This window comes from Apteryx rowi, unplaced genomic scaffold (genome assembly GCF_003343035.1).
Source record: "Apteryx rowi isolate R43461 unplaced genomic scaffold, aptRow1 scaffold_400, whole genome shotgun sequence".
Lineage (NCBI taxonomy): Eukaryota > Metazoa > Chordata > Aves > Apterygiformes > Apterygidae > Apteryx > Apteryx rowi.
Genome location: NW_020450531.1, coordinates 70,991 through 89,756, shown reverse-complemented (window position 1 = coordinate 89,756; position 18,766 = coordinate 70,991). Strand labels below are relative to the sequence as shown.

The 18,766-nt window shown below is 41.6% G+C and overlaps 1 protein-coding gene across 1 annotated transcript in view; it reads right to left on the bottom strand.

The window, feature by feature from the left end:
* Positions 1 to 18,676, bottom strand: part of HECW1 (HECT, C2 and WW domain containing E3 ubiquitin protein ligase 1) — a 269,616-nt gene extending 250,940 nt beyond the window's left edge. The window contains exon 1 of the mRNA XM_026075287.1: positions 18,664 to 18,676. The gene's annotated coding sequence lies outside the window, so the exon portion shown is untranslated. The remainder of the gene's footprint in view (positions 1 to 18,663) is intronic.
* Between the last annotated feature and the right edge of the window lie 90 nt (positions 18,677 to 18,766).

Sequence of the window (18,766 nt, the reverse complement as noted above, 5' to 3'; positions counted from 1 at the left end):
TTGTACACAGGCAGAAATAACTGCATAAATACAGGGAGAAAAACTTCTAGCAAGGTAAGAGTACTCTGGGAGGGAATCCATTGGTAAGAGCAGATGACAAACTAAACATCAGTCAACAACATCAAGCTATTGAGCAAAGGACAAACAGCAGGCTGGAATGGATAAACAGGATTGTGGCCTGCATTACACATGAAATCATACTTCCACTCTGCTGAACATTAGTAAAGCTTCAACTGCAGTACTACATCCTCTCCCGGATGCTGTATTTGAAGAAAGATATGAGCCAACTGGAACAAGTCCAGAGAAGAGCCACAGGAAAGCTCAAAACTCAGGAAAACACAACCCATAGGAAAATGGAAATACAACAACTGGAAATGGTTAGCAATAAAACAGGGAAAAAGAGACTGGAGATTCAGGGGGAGAAACAGTGTAAGTAAAAGTGATACCCTTTAGTATGTAGGAACTTTCTGCAAAGAGGAAAGCATAATTTGTTCTTTATACCCATAGTGGATAGAATGAGAGGCAATGGGATTATACTGCAGTGAGAAAAAGTCAGGTTAGACATTAGGAGAAACTTGCTAATGGTAGCAACAGGGAAGCACAGGAACACACTGTGACAAGAGTGTTTGGACTCTCCATCCCAGGAGGCCTTTGAAAGCAGCCACACAAACTTCTGATGAACATTGCAGGTATTGCCGCTCCTGCCTCTACGGGTCACTTTCAGCTCTGCATTTCTATGCTCCCTCATCTCCTCAAGCCTTCTTTCTAATCACAGTCTCCCAGAACAGACATGTCAGGTAATCATTTGTGCTCTACAACACTTACTCCTCTAGAAGAGCACTAGTAGGGACTCACCTATACTACTGTGCACAGGTCTAGGCACTGCATTTCAAAAAAGACAATGATTAACAGAAGGGCAAAATAGGATCAGTCACAGGAAAGAAAAATAGATACTTACTTGTTGGAATGATGTTTTAACCCTAGGGTAGATGAAGTAGGGCTGTAAAGTCATCAGTATTTTGCAATAGAAAGGCAGTGGGAGAGATACTAGTGGAACTGAGAGCCAAATTTATCTTCCTTTTTCATAAGGGACAGCTTGGAAATGATCAGTACCCCATTTTATCAAGTAGCCACTTTAAATATCTCTTTTCACTGAGAGATAAGTATATAAAAGCAATGATTGCTAGTGATTAGAATCAGCTGTCTCAAAATTGAGGAATTACACTTGGCAACAAAGTAATTGAATGGGGGGGGGGTTGTTTTAATTTGGCATTTTCTATTATATGCATACCTTTTAGTAAGGAGGTTTACAGAAGATGGTGGGACACAACAAGATATGACAGTTGCTCTAATTTCTTGTCAAATTCTTTCTATTTTCATCTGCAATAAAAGACAAATGGGACAAAGCAATGACAGGTATCCTCCTCACTGTGTGAGGAGGGGGAGGAAAATTGCATACACAAGTTGGCCATTAGTTTAATGCAAAATAGATTATGGAAGCAGTAGTCACTCGGAGCAAAGGGATAAATAATGTTCTTGCTAGCCATTATACTAATGGTGAGAGCAAGGGAATGACTGCATAATTGTCAGAGAGCAGGCTTAGAGAGAACTGTGCAGTTACAGAAAGCTCACAGGGCACAACAGAAACTGTTCAGCCATAGCACCACGACGACTACTGACTTACAAAAACACATGTTATTACAGACACTGGACCCAGCCTTGCAGCCTTTATTTGTAAATGTCATCCCCTGGTTTGTTAAGGACCACATGAGTCAAGTCAATCTCAAAAGCATGACCTAGGTGAGTAAAGGTGCAGGAGTCTTTACATCCCCTCCTCCTCCTCAGTTCAGATGTTCTTTCCACAGAGTTTCCCAATTTAATTCTCAGTCAGGAATTGTAAAACAAGCCTCACCTCTAAAGCTGAGACCAGGACCTCAATGCACTTTCTCCTGACGCACAGCTCTAAGCTCTTCACCCAGTCACATCAAGGGAACAAGTGAGCCTCTTCCTTTCCATGCCTCTAGTAAACCTGAGGCAACCAGGGCCAATGCAAGAGAAACAACTTCAGCTGCTTTCTTAATATCTGCAGTCATGCATAGGTGTCCACTCCTTGGCTGATCTTCTGCCAACCAACTAACCACCCTTTCACCTCCAGACATGAACAGAGTACAGTCGGTGCAGAAATGAATGCTCCTGGCCAATATGCATGAAAAATTAGCCCCAGTGATTTAAAGTGACATAAGCCTGCTGAAATTTTAGTAAACTTACCCCCTCTGCTTCAGAGAAAATTTTGCATGTAAGGCTTACGTGGCTATTAAATAGTACTCTTCAACTGATGCCACATACTAGACTGTAGCTCCCTTTTAATTAGTGGAAGTTATAAACAGCCAGTATCTATGAACTGGTGGGCGACTCACTAATATGCAGTTTATGTGAGGCATGAGTAGGGACCCACACAGGGCCTCACACCATCACCAGCCTGATCCACAGAATTTGTAAGATGTTTCACAGACTATGTGCGCTTCCTGCAGTACTGAATTAAGGAAGATGACCTTAATCAATCAGGTAATTAAACACCGCTTTAAGCCACTCAGTTGAGCATCATATCTCACAGACTTGGTACACTGCGCAACCTCTTACCAATGGGCAGACACAGCTAACAAATTTCTTCCTCATCTGTTGGCTTTTTGGCAGTCCACAATGGGTCATTCTTAATGCAATTTCATTTTCTTAATTAAATCTTCCCTGAGGTATCGCTGGGGATTATTTCCCTTTGATTCCTTTATTTAAAATTTCAGAGTAGAGAGAGTCTCACCCTGCTTTCCATGGGTTAGAGAGTCTCTCTCTTGATTAACCCTCAGAGAAGATAAGAGAATTTTTAAGTGAATAACATTCATGTTTGTTATATAAACAACTCATCTCCATATAACAGGGCTTAGGAGATTTTAATAAAAAAAATGGCCAAATAAAAAAAAATAGAAAAAAGGATTTTTCTTGCTATCTCAAATTTTACAGAGCAGGGATTCATTTGCAAAAAGGGGAAAAGGCCCCCAAATCTAAACGCCTTCCAGTGGGAACAGCATTCTTGTGAGTTTAATACAAATTGTTGCTTTTCCTAATGTTGTAATTCCTGTAATCACAGGCTCAAATATAAAAAACAAACAAACAAAAAAACCCCTCTCAGCTCTGCTTTTCAGGAATAAATCTCTAACCACCATGTATTGAAAAGTCTTGAAACTGTGAAACCATCTGAGTACCCCAATCCCATAAGAGGAAGCAAAATCTCCAAACCATCAGTTTTAAAAATTTCTACATTGTTAGGGAGTCCCACTCATGATTTTTCAATGCTTGTGGACAGAAATACTGGCTGAATCCACGATTACCCTTTGTACTTTCCAAAAAGGTTGCCCTACATGTTATGCACTGGTGATTATGAATCAACCTTACGACACCTTCCACTGAATGTAATGATATGCAGCCACTCCGTTAAAGTAAAACTAAACTGTTCAGGAAGACAGAAGTGAACCATGTTAGCAACATGCACCTCAAGGAAATGCTGATATCAATCAGCACAGGAATATTGACCAGCAATTCCAGTTCTGTGCTGCTTGAGAAAAACCCTGTGGTACATATACAAGGTGAGATTTACGTTATCCAGTTCCAGCTGATTTGCTTAAGTTTGTATCCAGGTTCCCTCTGGAGAGAGGAGTACCCCTACAAGAAGATCCAGCTCATCTTAAAACAGAAAATGGTTCATCCCACCTCTCTCCCCCTACTAGACAGTCTAGATGTTCCACTTACTTACACAAGATGGCTCAATTCTTGACAGCTGAAGTAAGGTGAGATATATGTAATCCATAGTTTAGGAGGAGTCCAATCTTCAGAACATTCCCCCAAATGACAGGACACCTCAGCAAACTCTAACAGTCATTTAATCCTGATAAGCAACTTGTTCTGTGTGAAATCCCAAGCCAAACACACTGAGGTCTTCTAGTTTTGGAAGATTCAAATATCATACCAACTACTAATATGCAAAGTCATAAATGTCTAGTAGTACAAAAACCATTGTCTAGCAAATGATATGCAAGATATAGCACTGAGCTGCAAAACACCCAGTCATGGTTTGTACACCAAAAAATTGATAACGTTATATAGACAAGAAATACAGAACAGCAGTTTATTAATATTATTCCAATAGCCACTTTGAAGTAGTATATCTTTGGGAAGGACCTGAAGGAAGAAAATAAACTACTCATGCATTCTTCTACTGCTTGCTCAACAAGTAGAGAAAGTGGCATGAAAAGGGTTGCCATACCAATGGCAGAAATCAAACACTTCAGGCACGTTAATTATCAAGCAAAAAAGGGATGGGAAGATAATTTTGGGTAGAAGATAAGATTATTACAGAAAAGTGATTTTTTAATGGAAGACAAAAGTGTTTGCCATATTCCTTATGGGTCCTTCTTTGGCCACAAAAGAGAGCACTAGACTGGACTGACCTTCTGTTTGACCCATCATGGCCATTCTAACGCTAAGTTCCAGTCTACCACACAGTACAAAAACAGAGGGAGAAAGGCTAAGAAACTAATTTGGAAAGGAAAATGCACAGAAATTGAGGAGGAGGAGAGGGGAAAGATGAGGAGAGAGCAATCCTTATGTCAAGGGTAGCAAAGAGTTCAAGAGGAAAAAATAGAYGAGCCACTGCTCTCCTCTGCCAACAAACTTTCTTGGTGGCTTCATGACTCTAATGTAATTCCTGCCAAAATGCCAACCCAGTTGCTTTGGTTCCTTGGTAAGTTTAAACCAAAAGATTTTTACCCTTAGGTCTTCAGATTTGTTCACAGTCCACACAGGTAACTACTGTCACAGTTCCACAACTACTTTGAGACAGCACAAACTGATGCTTTCACAAAGAAACATTTTGCCTTCCTCCCATTCCTTGTTCCCAGCTTTTGTTGCCTGTTTCCTTGCATTGGCATAAGTGTTCTTAGAATGGTTAAGTGAACCTGATCTAGGTTAAAACTACATGGCATAAATAACAGGTTCAAAAATACTGCCAACCCAGATCAGTTCCCTGATGCAGTTCTCCATGTGGCCACACAAATGCAGGTCTTGACACAAGGAAATGAGTAACATGCAGTAAAGAGTGGCTGGAAAAGCAGAAGGAGGTGACTGGGATTGTTTAGCCTAGAGAAGAGAAGGCTCCAGGGGGATTTTATCAATGTGTATAAATACCTGATGGGAGGCAGTAAGGACAGACTCCGTTCAGTGATATCCAGTGAAAGGACATGAGTCAGTAGTTAGAACCTGACATACAGGGAATTCCATTTAAATGTAAGGAAACACTTTTTACTGTAGGGGTGACTAAACACTGGAACAGGTTGCCCAGAGAGGTTGTGAAGTCGCCATCCTTGGAGATATTCAAAATACAACTGGACACAATCCTCAGCAACCTTCTTTAGTTGACAGTGCCTTGAGAATTAGGGGTTGAGCTAGACAATCTCCAGAGGTCCCTTCCAGCCTCAACCCTTCTGTGATTCAGGGACTGCTGCTTTCAATAGGAGGGCCAGGTTATGCCTTTTTAAAGTGCTTGTAAAGATGCTTCCTTTTATAGCCTGAAAACAATCAAGATATACAGATAACTGTATAGCAGATACAGCATCACATTTCTAAAAGGAGGTTCACATCCCTGCTAGGAAAGCATTTAAGGTCTGAAGATATAGGGTCCATAAATCAAAAGACATTAAGCACTCCTAGAATAGCATAACAATCATCTCTGAAAAAGATTCCAGTTTTGATCCATGGACAGCAGTACACCCTAACAGCAAGGATAAAAAGAATTTTTCAAAACATAACTGTTTTTCATATATAATACTTGGCTATCTACACTCATCCTATAAAAGCATTAAGCACAGTGATATACTTTCTGCTATTCCTCTACAGTTTTGTCCATGGGTAGACAAGAAGTTTGACACCTACAAGTTTTGCCCAGATGATAGAGCACTTCAAGTCAAGACTAGTCTGCCTCCAGCTACAAGGCTAAGCAGGGCAGTGGAACCAGTGACAAAGTAGGAGGCGTATCATCTATCAAAAAGGACACACAGCAGAGCCAGAGGAAGACTGAAAGATATCTGTATATGCAGGTAGCAAGGCAAATACTAGCATGCAAGCGCAAGAAATTGATGAACTAAATAGATGAAAAATATTCTCAGAATTAAAAAAAAATAACCTTCTCTTTCTTCATCTTATGTAGGAGATGACAAAGCTACTACGTTATCGCAGCACAATGGGCTCTGAACAAGGAACTATTCAGTCACTGAACAAATGCACTGTTGAGTGTTCACACTAAGAAAAGTGCATCTTTCCGCATCCACGTTTCAATAGACTAAGCAGCTAAAGGATCAGCTTCCAAAACACCAGAGCAACCCACAGGGCAAAGGATGAAAAAAGGTCTTTGTAGGAACAAGACCAATCACCACAAAAGGAGAGAGAAAAAGCTCTTGAAATGGTAAGACTTTATTAAAAGCAATCATTTTTCTGTTCATTGCACTGAAGCCTGGTTTGACTGCTATAGGAGAAGCAAAGCCAAAATAGGACATTTCTTTCCTTGATTAAGGCCACTTTTGAACAATCTGCTGTAGAGAGTTTACCTTTGCTGTATCTAAGTAAAAGAGTCCAGCTGTGTCAAAGTACAGACCTTTTTGCAACCAAAAATAAGAAAGTCCCATCACAACTGAAAACAAAAGGGCCTGAATAGTAGTACTATGCTTGACTTGCACCAGCTTATATTTGAAGCCCAAACGTTTTATAGGCTTGCTACTGAGAGAGTAGGCATATTAGCCTCCAGTGGCTATAAAAAAAAGCTGTTTGTGAGGTGGAGGGAAGCAGAGATAGTGACGAAAAAAAAATTTTTGTTTCCAGCACTTTCAGAAAAAAAGAAAAAAGAACCCTGCTAAAACAACAACAGTATCTAAACTGGAAAAAATGAATTAAAGAAAAAGAGCGTGGGGGCCCCATTCAAGGTGATCTTGTTAAGCCAAAAAGCTAACAATCATGTTTTGGGTTTTTTTCCCCTCACAGGCTAACATACTTCTGCTTTTTAACATGTGAGTGTTATAAAACTGATAGCTGAAAAAATCTGTGTGGTCTCTGTCCCACATAAGCATGCAGTAAATCTTCCCACAGTTATTTTAAGACGTCATAGGCTGAATGCATCCCTAGTGCAAGATCAGCGATTTAAATGAACTCAGTGTAGCAGTGAGATTGGCCCCAGGCTTCTATGAAGTAAATACGATAGTATAATATTTTAATGATCATGTGCACTGCAGACAGTAGATAGCTTTTAAGATATAACTGTATGAAGCAGAGTAGGTCAAGTCTCATTTTCTGCACTGTGGGAAATCGAAACATTTTTAAGTTTTCCTTAAAGCTGAAGCATAACAACAACAATAATCTTGCCACACCTCAATCTCTGATCTCTCCCAACTGGATCTGATCATTAAACCAGGCTGCAGGGCTCCAGGTCCTCTGAATGTCTGCCAGCTGCAATACAGACACATTCTCATGAGAAACACTTTGATTCTGTTTAAAACAGCATTTTTTGACAGAAGACTGTTCCACTGGCAAATTTTCATGCAGCTCCACTACTTAATATGCCTCCCCTCCTCCCACATGTGCATGCACCAGAACTACTTCAAGAAGATAATTAAGCTCCACGTTTGCAGTTCATTGGATTGCTTCTGCCAGTTTTCCTGCCTTTTTTTTGCTGGGAGAGCGAGACTCCAAGAAAGAAAAGGAGTCAACAAAGTTAAGGTGATCTAATGTCTGCACGTAATGATATATGTATTCTTGAAAACAGATGCAAGGAAATATATCTATTTCCTTCCTTAAAAAAAGAAGAAAAAAAAAAAAAAGGCTTGGTAGCCTCAGGGTGGCTTCCACGGAGATGAATTCAGCTCTTTACTCAAGCAGCCAGCCATTCGAAAATGAACATAATTACACTGTCTTTGTAACTGCCACATCAAATAATTTTGATCAACAACTGAAGAAACATGCATGATTTGTGTGTGTGGGGGGGTGTCTCTTGTTTTCAGCAAATAATCTATTGGAGCTGCACAAATCCTAGTAACACTTATGTCTCTGGCTCTGTCTTGTGACTCAGCATTCAGCAAGGCTGCTCAGGGCTGCCAAGGACTATTCAGAGCTCCTGAACCACACCTGAAGTTGGACTGCGAAGATGAGCCTGGCGGGATTGCAGTGCAGGAACAAGGAGTGCGTGTGGCAAGAGGAAGAACATCACACTCAGTTCAGTCTCTAAGAAAATCTACTCAATGCCAAGCCTCTGGCCTAAAATGTGATTTTTCCCCAAAGCAACTACATAAAAATGTTTTTTATTAGACAGAAGACCTGCTACCTCGAGCAGATCCAGAATTTAGTTGCTGACTTCAGCACAAGAAGAGCTTATTACCCCGTTTCTGACAACACCGCAAAAGAATTAAGCAAAAAGCTCTGAGCAGGAGCTTATTTGACTCATTAGCATCAACTGCAATATTAAGTATGTTCCTCTGATGGCAACTCCTTGATTTATGTCAAGTCCATCTGAGACATCTTTGGCCCCAAGTCTCTCTCCCGCCCTGTACCTATCAGAGATTAGGAATAGAGGATTCAGGGAGGGCATTATGAAAACACTGGTTTTAGCTGAGTGGTGCAGCTGGAAAGCACTTTCAAGTAGTCTCTCATCTATGTGTCATCTTTTTCTTAAACTAATAGAGGCAAGTCCACCAACTTTCTAAGCTGTGATCCAAGGTCCTCTGAGGTTTCAAGACTTGGATTTACCACATATATTTAGAGCTTTAATAAGCAACAGAGTGAATTATATTTGTATTCTATTACACACAAAGGTGCATCTCAAGGCTTTCATATTCACCATTAGCTACAAGATTCCTCACAGAAAATTACTTCCTAAAACAAGCCAAATAAGAACATGCAGATTCCCATCAGACACATCACTGAGGCATGGATAAATGTAGAGCTCAGAAGACCATAATACTGAACACAGATATTTTGGGTCAGATCAAAAAAATAGGACTTAGGCATAGTTTAGGCATTAAAGTAGAAAGCAGCAATCCTCTGAGACCCGCTTTCAACATTAACAGTACTTAGCCACCTAATGTTCTGCTCTTGTGCATCTCAAACACCATAGTCTTGACATTCCACTTGCTATTCAGCATCAAATATATGAACCACTCCTTGGCACAGGTGTTGGAACCCAGAAACTCCCCCCTCTACCCATTAAACCAGAGTTATGCTCCCTCGTGCTCTTGCTCAATGAATCTTCAGTTCCTCTATGCAGAACATAATGAGTTTGACAAGATGGGCGTAAATCATGCCCCATACACATACACACTTAGAAGAGCTTCTGGCCTGTTAGGCAGTTAGGGCAGATTCCTGGAAAGTCAGAGATCTATATTTGATCCTTCTTGGTGCAGGGGAGAAATGAGAGTGCCCCAGTCTGGAGAAGGCAGCTCCTCTCTGTCCCAAGGTGACAGGCCCTACTCAGTGCACTGGCTTTGGTGTATCCCCTTCTGAGGGCCTACCTCCCCTCAAGCACCATTAATCAGCTTTGCACCTAACCCAGGGCATGACCACACCAAGGGGGCAGAGACACAGGCTGACTTTGCCAGCATTACATAGGATTTAAAAGCACTGGGGAGCACAGAGTAGGAGCCCTGTTACAGCCTGCACATGAGCCAGCAAAGTGCAGTGAACTTAAGCTAATCTGTTATGCCTCTTTTTGGTGCAGTGCTGCACAAAACATGGCTATAAAATCCCTGGATCTAAGCCGGTAAGCTCACAGAATATCATGCAGACTTAGCAGCCTGGACCTTCATTTGCTTAAGGCCCTCTATAACTTTCCACTTCAGTGTGTGGATGCCCCCTCCCAGGGTCCCACAGGGATGACATATTATTAGTTAGCACTACTGCATTTACATTCCTTTTGGTTCAGGCGGCTAAAGGAGATGAACTTGGTTTTCCTGGAGTTATTAGAAGGCCATCAAGTAGATTGATCTCCTGTCCATCTTTTAGAGCTATTACAAGGATGTCACGAGTCAGCCAAACAGATTATTCATGATGAACCTTTCTTGAGCTACTAGATGATACAGTGCTAATTCTCCTCCTCAAACACCCTATTCAGCTTGTCTTTCCCTTGCTGAACTAGCCAGACAGCCAATCTCATACAAATCCTGAGCCTGCTACCACCACTTACACGCTGACTTTCCCAAGGTGAGTTGTCTTACTGAAGTTAGTGGGACTCCCTAAGCAAGTGACACTGTGTATGCACACAAAAAGCCTGCAGAATTAGGTTGAGAAAAATAGGTCAAAACAGGCATATATTTAACTTGGAATCCAAACTTCAGAATATTTTACCAACGCATAATTCATACATATGTGCACAAAACTCATATTTTATAACCACTGAAAAGACATTCTGATATGAACTAAGGGACCAAATTATTTTTAAACAGAAACTCTACCAGATACATTTGCTTTACCATTCCAAACACAGGTTAGACATCCAACTTTCTCCCATAACCCCAAACCCTTTGCTTTTCTCTAATCAAAAAACCTCCTCCTGTAACCTCTTTTGGAAAATCATTTCTTTATCCATTTCCAACTGGAATCTTAAAGGGTTTTTTTTTTTTTTTTTCTTAATATGATGAATGCGGAAGGTTGAGACATTTATGCAAGGAGCCTGGTCAGGACAGTCAGCCCAATTCCAACCCTAAAAAAAAACCACATTTGCAGGCAGTTAAGTGTCAGAGGCACAGTGTCAAGTTCTGGCAGATGTACAAGGAAAGGAGGAAGGGCACGGGAACAGTTTGCCCCTTTCTGGAAGTTCTGCAGAGACTCCCATTGGCTTGTGATGATCTTCCAAGCTGCCCAAGACAACACAGCTGATGCCAAGAGGAATTTACCATGTAGCTCCAACAAGTAAACCTAGGAGTTGCTCCTTAAATCAGATTTCCAGACGGCATTGTCTGCTTCCATCCTCCTCTAGGATCCACCTCTAGCCAAACCTTGGCAGCACAAGTGACAAGCTGAAGCCACAGAAGTAGTCAGTACCATGCCGCCACTACAATTTGCTGCATTTCCTGCAGCATGATTGCTTATTTTGCTCCCCAGTCCCAACCTTTTTCATTCCCTCCACAGCAACATTAAAATCTAACACCATAGATTTGTAGTCCAACCTAGGCACTTTGATAGGCACATTCCTTCTCTACACCTGCTTCTGCTTTATACACAACTGAGCACAAAAGACACACAGGGGTACTTTAGCATTCAGACATTTATGCTGAGGTAATAGATACTTTTAATTTATTATGAATGTCCTAGTAAAACTGTTCAAATACAGAAACTAAGTTTTTTGCCATCATCATGCTATTAGATACAGCATATTAGTTTGAGTTATTAATCCATGTTGTCATTGTCTGAGACATGAAATTGCATGGCCAAGAAATGACTACATTTGTAACAAGGTGTGTTGAAGATAGCAACAGTACTTTGCAATTACCAAATTCTTGGGAAGTAGGGGGGTGGGGGGGGATATCAAATTTATTAAAGAGAATGTGAACTGATGTGCAGAGAGGGACGATCTTTGAAAATCCTCAAAGATGGCACTTAGAGTGACCAAACAATTTTGAGGAGCAGGAGGGAATATGTTCAAAATCAAATTTCAGAAGCAGATAATTATTTTATACCATTGTATGGTGTCTTGGACCAACATAAGAAAATACTACCTTTAGTCAGGTGGGAAATCTCATCTTTGAGAGCTTTATTCATGTAAAAATTGGCTAATTTACTTCCACACTTAAAGCAAAATCCATAAGGAATGTTAAGAAGTGGAAACCAGAAAGAAATCAAACCACATAGCCTAACTCTTATAAACTACCACTTGCTATGGGTCTTGGAAAGGAGTTCTATCACAGGACCAGCTCTTATACATTAGAATCCTCTTCCAGCCTAACAAGAGCAGAAGGAGGAAAAGAGGCAGTTCAGCTCATTATCCCTTAATATTTGGGGTGGATACTAACTCCCATATAGTTCTTTCTGCTTTAGACTGCTGCTAGAGCAATGAGAAAGTGTCACTGCTTGACACTGGCACAGTGAACAGCCACGTTCCCTATATTTCAGCTCTGTAAATAGAAGTCACAAAAGGCCAGATGCTACTGCTCTTCATCAAGCAAAGATTCCAATAACTTTAGTAGGAGTGTTGTTCATTTTCAGATCAAAGGGTTTTGCTCAATAATATTTTATCTCAGCTCCAGGTCTCTACTACGACTCACAATATGCAGTATTTCTGAACCACGGTATTGACCTAACATTGACTACTACTTGCAAGAACACTGTGCAGTCAAATTACACACCTTAAGTTCATGAAAGGATCTCATTCCTAATCTCCATGTAGCCTCCACAGGCCTGTAACCAAGGCAGCAGACAACTTAATGGCTAATGGGCCTTTCATGAATCTTGAACAGTACCAACATGGAAACGTGCGTTCTGCCTCCAAGACTAAATATTTCATCTGCTTTCCCCCCCCTTTCCACCTTAACCATGCAACAACTAAAACCTGCTGTTTTCACAGAGTAAATTTTTGCTTTATCATCTTCTTCAGATAACAACATGGTTGCACACAAAGTAAATATTTCTACACTAAAAATCTTAAGGCCTCTCCCATAGCTTTTTTTTTTTTAAACAAACACACACATCATTAAAGGCAAAACACCCAATGTTTGATGGATGTTCTGCATTAGAATGTGAATAAAAACAGTTTAATATTTTCCCAAGGCTGCAGGCACAAAACAACATCTGCTACTTTCCCAAAAGGAGCACTCTAAATGTTGACATTGCCCAGATTTGGAAGAAAAGCACCCAGCTGCCCAAGGACCAGTCTGGCCCCATAGGACATTCCCATCCATCCTACTATTTTGTCAAACACTTCTAAGAGCGACTGCTGATGCCGAGGCAGGTAGCCCCCCATGCATTCGTTACGTCCAGCTGGAAGGAAGATCTAAGTTCAAAAGTGCCTTACAACAGGCATCCAGCTCATAGATAAAGTTGGACTAGACCCATCTTCATTGCTTCTCAACCAGCTTAGCAAATTTGTCCATACAATGTACACTCTGCCAGAGACAGAGGCTTTGGCAGGATACTTTTTYGTTTCAGGGAGGAACAGAATAAAAGCACACCACCACCTTTAGGATCTGGGGAACTGATTCTTGACCTGTGTACTCCATACAGCCAAGCACTCAGAGGAGTTTCATCGCTATATAGGAAAGAACTTGTTCAGTGGTCTCTTCTAGCATTCCCCATTTCTTGCTCTCCTCTCTCCCTCATGAATGGCAAATAGAATATGCCACACCACCTCCTCTGCTTACACATGTTTGTGCAGAGTATCAATCAGTCTTCCTCTTTGCAAAAAGTGTATCGCAAGTAGCATGCCATTAGCTCTTACCAAGCTTTCAGGACGCAATCCTGAATTTCACATGGAGATGTCTGAAAGTACTTCAGCAGCACCAGAACTGCATGATTCTCCTTTCTCCAAAACAATAGGTCTGTTGAACCACAGATTTTGGGACCTGAGAAACCTGATTCAGTAATTGAAGGTGCACATGATACACATTTTCCTATAGTACGAAAAAATTAATTATGTCACATAACAGATTTCAGTCCTGGTGTTCAAGAGCTCATTAACAAAACTACTTTAAAGCGTGCTAATAGAAACAAATGCCTTTAACATCACAGACTTCCCAAATGACTCCTGCTACAGAGATGGATGACAAATCACTGTCAGTCATCTTTAAATTCCATATTGACTACACTGAAGCAACTACCCATTTATTTTTAGAGCATRTTCCATTTTAAATACAGGTGATTCAGTTCAAGAGACATTCTACACTGCATCACTATTTTATGGGTTAACAACTCTCAAATTTAAAAGGATTTTAATTCTGGGATAAACATTTTTTGCCCCTTTTTTGCTTCTAGACATTGGATTAAAATTTTAATTCAGGCTTCAAACCAAACAAATGTTGGTGATCTACCAGCATCTGCAGAGAAATATAAAAATATCTAGAAAGTGTGAAAGAGAGCCTGTTTTGCTAAATCCATAAAATGAAACCTTGGCTAAGGTCTCAATAATAGCCTTCCCGACTGCTGTGCACACGTTCTCTCCCACAGACCTTCTGCTCTGCAGCAAGGGAACACTGCCTGCACCGCGTCCTCAGAGAACTTTGCAACACAATACAGCACAGCAGTTCCCCAGGGAGCATGGCACTGATCGCTCACTTCAATATTTCAGACAGTAGTAACAGGGTCTCCCCCTTTTTTTAAACATGTAAAGAAACAGCTCATCATATTGTCACCTCAAGCCACTGAGATTTATCTGCATTGTAGGCAATATTCTTAACAAAAGGATGAGGAGCTGGGACCAAACCTCGGCTGCTCATAACCCACGGAAAAGGAGGGCAAGATAAACAATGGGAAGTTAGGGTAGGAGAGTCCCGAGGAGCTGGGCCTTCTGTTGCTGCTGCCACTGGACAAACTGTAGCTGCAACAGGTACTGCACCAGGAGAACCACGCTTAGGGATCAGCTGCTGCCCCACTCAATGCATCTCCTTCCTCTTTCCAAAGGGAAAAGGCTGTGCCCGTGACAACAGCCTATTCTGCCTGTAGCCTGAACCGGTCTTACTGGTCCATATTATGATGAACCCAAAAACATCTGAGATGAGAAGAGGACAACACCTTGCCAAGGGATCATCCAAGCACCTCATGAGAAGTAGCACTGCCTGAAAGAATCTAAACCTCCCTCTTCAAAGTTGAAGATACAATATCCTAGCCATGGAATAGCTGATCAAAAAATTAAGAATGACTCATAAGACTATTACACAGCTACCTGGCCACTATTCGTTGAACATAACAAAAATGACCCTGGACTCCATATGTCAAAGAACCTAGGCATTTCTTCTTAATTTTAAACATCTTGCTGTCCTCAAAACTCAGCTGGTATCTCAGTCTGCTCTTTGCTAGTGGCTGTACTTTTTACTTTTTCTGTGATGTATATCCCTCACCCTCCTGAGGATACAGAGAGAAACCAAAATATTCTGTTTTCAATTTTAGGACAAATACAGATGATAGGGAGTGTATCACATTTGGCCTTAAAAAAAAAAAAAAAAAAGATTTTATTAGAATAAATGTTTATCAAATCTAAGGCCAATATAGAGGTATTTCTAAAGAATAATAAAAAAACCTTCAGTGTTTGCCACTCAGACACCGCAGAATTATAACAGCACATGAAAATCTAACAAGAGAAATGGGTATTAAAAAAAAAAAAGTCTTAAACAGAAGCACAGCTGACTCATCTCTTTATTGCCAAAGCTGAGGAAGACATTAAGAGTAAACAAACAACAGACCTCCTGAAGAAAAGGGGGTGTCTCAATTTCTTTTAATGCTAATAGGCAGATACACAACGTGGTATGAGCAGAACCATCCACTAGCTACTCCCGCAGACCGACCCAAGGGAAAGAGCTGACACCCAGAAAGGCTACAGCAACATTTCCAGCAATGTGATTGCCACCAGAAGCCCGGGAGCAGGCAAGGCACTGACGACTCCCTGTGCATTGATGGCTCCTAGTGACATACGCTGGAAAGCAGGCACAGCAGCAGACAGGATCTACTCATGGAATACGTTTGGACACCCAAAACTGTTGTTTTGGTGGCATTCATAAAGGCTTATTTTGGCCTAGGCTCCCTCTAGAGCTCTAGCAAGCGAGAGCACTTACATTAGGCTGAAGCACTCTCTCACATCTACAGGAGTCTACAGAAACAACAGGCTAAAGTCTGCAGGCTAAAGTCAGTCCTTGTGAATACCCCTAGAAGTCCCTTTTAGAGAAACTGTATAAGTAGGTAAGGCTTAAGATCAGAGAGACAATAAGGAAGAAAGGGAAGTCATTGTATAAGACAAGTTAGATATTCTGGCAATGTCTGTCATCGTAAACTAAGATGCTTTAGATTAATTACTTTTTGGTTACTAAAAGCCCTTCTGTTTGAACTTTACAACATACCTAACTGGCAGGGAAATGGGGAAGTTGTTTGTCTTGAAAGGTTTTTTTTTTTTCTTCTTCTTTTAAAGCAACATTTATCCAGTCGAAACCACAGAGGCAACCTTAAGGCCCGCATCAACAAAATCAGGATTTCCAACAATTTCAGAAAATAGGTAACACGACTTCTTTGTTAAGGGAGTTCACAGTCTGACATCACACTCCCAACTTGAATTTTTTTCCCCTCTATATGCTTTACTTACACATCTTTTGCAGCATTTAAAAAAAGTAGCAGATAAGCCAAATTCTGCTTGCACTATTTATGCAAATAATTACATTGTTGGTATGAAGACTATTCAAAAGAACGAAACAAGAAGCATTTAGCGCTACCTTGAATGAATGCTACTTAATGTCAGAGGTAGAATCCGCAGAACTCCATGAAACTTTACAGGGCTCATCTTGTGTTTGCAAAGAACGCTTGTCGGAGTGCCACATACACAAGTATAAACCATGGCAAGATACACTTTTTGGTTTAACAGCAACTCCTAGCCAGTTATTTACTGGAATATAAAAAATAGCAAGCTGTTTATTAGACTGCATTTAAAGTACAGAGCATATGAATTTTATACCAACTATTTGAGATGTCCTGAATGCAACTGTATGGTTTGCCTTCAAATAAATTATCACCACATTCAGATATTTATACCTCCTGATAAAGTCACCGAGTGCATCAGTTCATGTTCTGCCCGCTCTGGTTTCAAACAAGCAAGCTTATGAGAAAAAGCTGATTGATGCTAGAAAGGTTAGGAGTCCAAAGCTCAGGTCACATTATGTCAGCAATACGTTAGCATATATATCACACATGCCACATATGACATGCCCTCCACTACAGATTCACATGATACTCCTCACAAACACCAGCTATCTGAGTATTCCTTGTTCTGAGTTAACTTCCCACTCACTCTCCTTACATGAACAAGTAAACAGAACCCATATTCCTTCTGTAAGGACAGACACTCTTTCTTCGAGTATCAGACTGAGACTTCATCAACAGGATGAGTATTGTGTGTTAACTCAGTGCATGTTGCTTTTTACTTCTGGTACCAGCATGAAAAAACCAGTGTTGCACCCGTGTTGTCCAAATGGGTGTGTATTTCAAAGACAGTCAGAAAAGAAGCAGAAACAGCAGCCAGGATACCTACTATACTCTGTTTCTTCACAAAATGCACATATGACAGAGAAACGATAATCCCTTCTTAGTGGAAAATCCAAATTCTCAAAATGAATCCCTAAGCTAAAATGAATTACTGTAATAACTGCAATCCTAGTATGAGCACTAATCAGAAAGGCACAGCTGACCACCTGCTATGTGACATCTTTAGCACAGCAGCACCATGCCCCTAACTGCTGCTGTGTTCAGAAAGGGTTAGAAGCCCCACAAAACGAGATGGTAGGCTGTTAAATACACAGACAAGAGCATGTCTGAGTGATTGTCGTACAGCCTCCCTAGGCACTTCTGCTGAGTGCAGCATTAAAGAAAAAAAAAGAAAGGCACTACTGCAGCTCCAAACAGCAGGATGCAAAAATCTAAACCCAGGCCAAGTAATTTCTTCTGCAACTATAAAGAAACACACAGGAGACGATGCAAGAGGCAACAAAACGAATCGTATGTGCCCATGTCTGTACAAACCCATTATCTATGCAGGCTGTGAAATGAGAAAAGCAGTGTTTGACAATGCTACAGACTAAAGCAATATTCTTAATATACTTATAACAAGCTATTTGATTTAATTGGCAATGAAAAAATGCAGTTACGTAATAACATAAGATGATAACCAAAATATGAAATCATAAGATTAGCTTACAGCAATGAAGAAAAAAAGACGACAGTTTGGGCTTTAAATTTTGCTGCATTGTCAAGGAGCCAAGAACCAAATTCGGGGGTTTCTTCGTTTAAAGGAAAGAGATATAGTCATCAAAAATCCAGCACGGGACTCTTCATCAGAGCCTGCATACATTCACGTTCCCAAATGATGTCAATTCCTGCTGGCACGCAGCTCATAACGATCCTACGCTATTTGCTCGCTAGTAAAAATTCAGACGACAGGCCAACGGCTAAGCACACAACCCAACATAGCCCATATGCTCCGCGGCGAACAAAACCCACACTTCCCCCCCCCCCAACAGAAGTATCCAACGTACGCATATGGGTTTCCCATTCCCTCATAGATCCGCCAGCTCCAAAGCACAAAGACACGCACACACACGGTCGCAGGCTGAAGATGCTGTGGAACAAATGACAGCGCGCACACACGCACACAGACACCAACCTGCCACCACACCTGCAGCCGCGGGGCAGGGGCCGCCTGCCGCCCCCCACCCCCAGGGAGCCCGCCGCCGCTGCCGCCCCACAGCGCGACACCCCCCGGTAACGGCAGCACCTCCCCATCCCGCTCTGCACTTCTCGCCGGGAGGCAGCGGCGGCTCCCTCCCTCCGCGCCGCCGCCGCCTCCTCCCCGGGGGCGGCCGTGCTGCGGGGCCGGGCCCGGCGCCGCGGGGCTCTTACCTGGACAATGCCGGCCTGGGCACAGCTCATGCTCCCGCGGCGGCGGCGGGTTTTACATCCCACACGTGCGGCTCCCGGCGCGGCGCCTGTCAGCCCGTCGCGG